Consider the following 2977-nt stretch of genomic DNA (forward strand, 5'->3'; position numbering starts at 1 on the left):
AAAGTCAGCGCGTTAGAAAGCGGTTAGGAGAGGGGCGTGTGCGAGCTGAGAGCTGCGAATGCCGATCCTGTCTCTGCTATGTGCTAATTGCGAGCTCCTGGGAAAGTCTCTGAACTCCTCTGAGCAGTGGTTTCCTCATCTGGAAAATCTATGTTAAGGGAGATGAGTATCAGAGCACCTATTTCCCAGGTGCTATTGTGGGTATTAAGCAAGAGAGGAAGTGCAAAGTGCTTAGCCCGGTATCTGCATAGTATCTACTACACACTCAGCATGTAACAAGTAGCAGTGGTGTGGGGGAGCATTTCTCTGGATCCTCTCACTTCCTTAGATGGGGAATGGACCTGGAGGGGGAATAGCCAACCCATCAACAAAAGAGCCAGGTTTAGAAAAGATTGCTTGGCCCTTTGCAATCCACCACAGTAACTCTCTTATCTGAAGAACCATCCTCCCAAAGCAGATGGGTAGGTAGCGAAGTGAGGCCTGGCCGGCTGGAGCCCACGCTGGGGAGATGGCCATGCCGGTTTCGCTGGTGCCCATGTAAGTGGGCACCGATGCTGACTTGAAGCTAAGGCCTGTGAGATAAGGAATTTTCCTGTCTAGGATTATTTTTATGATTCTCAGCACCCCAGGCAATTTCAGCAAAGCCTTTGGTGTCATTTCTCCCTAACTGGTTCTCAACCTAGTTTTTCTGAAGAGCAAATGCTCCCAGCTTTCGGCCGCATAGCATTCATTCCCCCTTGCCTGTGAGCAAGGCGCCTCTCCCCCAGGCCTTTTGGCCTGGGTGTGGGGTGGAGGAGGGAAGGAACTTCTCTCGGCAGCTCACTTTGTGGAGGGAAGTTCTGTGGCTTTTACAAGGGCAAGCAAATGGGGGAAGGGAGCAAGGATGCTGCGGCTCCTGGGATTGGCCAGCCACACAAGTGGTGTGTCAAAGAGCAGCCAATCCCATGTGAGCTCAGGCGTTTGCACCCCGCCCTCCTGACCTCACGTGGCCCCACATGAGGTTTCTGCTTGCTTGCTCTGAGACCCAGAGTGCACTGGGAGGCCTGCCCAGCTCAGCACTTTGTTATACTATGGAGACAGGAAAGACCTGGCCTGGAAGGACTTAGCTCCCGTCTGAGCAACAGCCAGACTAAACAGGGCTGGGATACGGAACTGAGGCTGATGCCGACTGCACCGCACCCATACACAGTGCAAGCACAGAGCACCATAATAACAAAGCTCAGAGTCGCTTCTTTCCCTTTCCACTCTGAGCATCTGCATCAGCCCCCAGAACCCCGTATTTGCCATGATGCAACAATGAATTCATCCTGCTAGAATCCGCCTAGCCTTCTCTGGTTCTCTGCTGACTTCCTTCTTAGGAGAAAATAGCATTAGGAAGCAGGATGACCTTGGGCAAGTCACTTCCCTTTTGTGTGCCTCAGTCTCCTCTTCTGTACAATGTGTTGGTTGAACTCTCACTAGATCTCTTACAACTACCACCCTAGACCAGATCCTCGTCATAAACTCCTGATTTGCCACTCTGCTTCTATGCTTGTCCCTTCTCTATCCATTGTCAGGGGACTCTTTAAAACATAAATTACAGGGGGTGGAGCGACACTATGGCATAGCGGGTAAAGCTGCTGTCTGCAGCTCCGGCATTCCAAATGGGCAATGGTTCAAGTCCCGGCTGCTCCACTTCTGATCCAGCTCTCTGCTATGGCCTAGGAAAGCAGTAAAAGATGGCCCAAGTCCTTGGGCCCCTGCACCTGCATGGGAGACCCAGAAGAAGCTCCTGGCTCTTTGCTTCGCATCTGCAAAGCTCTGGCCAGCTGGGGAGTGAACCATCAGATGGAAGACCTCTCTCTCTCTCTCTCTCTCTCTCTATCTCTCTCTCTCCCTGCCTCTGCCTCTCTGTAACTCTGCATTTCAAATAAAGAAATAAATCTTAAAAAATTAAAAATTATATTGCACCACCTCCCAGCTTAAAATCCTCCTATTCTGCTTTAAGTTCAAGTTCCTTACCATGACCCACAAGGCCTTCTGTTTTTTTTAAAGATTTTTTTTTATTTACTTGAAAGCTCTTTTTGCTCCCTATCCGCCGCCATCATGGGTCACATGCACACTCCCAGGAAGGGCCTGTCCCAGTCAGCTCTGCCCTATCGCCAAGAAGCATCCTCACCTGGCTGAAGCTGCCGTCCGATGACCGGAAGGAGCAGGTTTACAAACTGGCCGAAAAGGGCCTGACTCCCTGACAGATCGATGTGATCCTGAGGGACTCCCACACATGGCGCAGATGCGCTTTGTGACAGGCAAGAAAATCTTGGGGATCCTGAAGTCCAAAGGACTTGCTCTTGATCTTCCTGAGGCTCTCTTATTTAATTAAGAAAGCTGTTGCTGTTCAGAAGCACCTTAAGCTGCTAAATTCTGCCTGATTCTGAGAGAGAGCCGAATTCACCAGTTGGCTCGATACTACAAAACCAAGCGGGTCCTCCCCACGAATTGGAAATATGAGTCATCCACAGCCTCTGCCCTGGTGGCATAAATTTGTCTATGTGCTCAAGCAATAAAAGCATTGTTTAACTAAAAAAAAAAAAAAAAAGAAAAGAAAGAGCTAGAAAGAGAGAGAAAAGAGAGCGAGCAAGGTCTTCCATCTGCTAGTTCACTCCCCAAATGGCTGCAACGACCAGAGCTAGGCCAGGCTGAAGCCAGGAGCCAGGAGCTTCTTCTGGGTCTCCCTCGTGGGTGCAGGGGCCTAAGCATTTGAGCCATCTTCTACTGTTTTCCCAGGCTATAGCAGGGAGCTGGATTGGAAATGCTGCAGCCAGACTCAAACCGGCACCCATATCGGATGCTGGCTTTGTACACAGCAGTTTTTCCCACTACACCACAATACCGGCCCTGACCCACAAGGCCTTATGTAATCTGGTCCCTAGCTAACTGAGTCTCACCTCCTGCCTCTCACACCTGAGCCCATTATGCTCTTACTTCCTATGTTCCA

The 2977-nt window shown here is 50.3% G+C and overlaps 1 pseudogene; it reads left to right on the forward strand.

Moving 5' to 3' along the window:
• The first annotated feature begins 1982 nt into the window (after positions 1-1982).
• Positions 1983-2587, forward strand: LOC100356140 (small ribosomal subunit protein uS15 pseudogene; annotated as a pseudogene).
• The last annotated feature ends 390 nt before the right edge of the window (positions 2588-2977 follow it).

This window comes from Oryctolagus cuniculus, chromosome X (assembly GCF_051225735.1).
Source record: "Oryctolagus cuniculus isolate XC-2025 breed Fujian yellow rabbit chromosome X, ASM5122573v1, whole genome shotgun sequence".
Taxonomy (NCBI): domain Eukaryota; kingdom Metazoa; phylum Chordata; class Mammalia; order Lagomorpha; family Leporidae; genus Oryctolagus; species Oryctolagus cuniculus.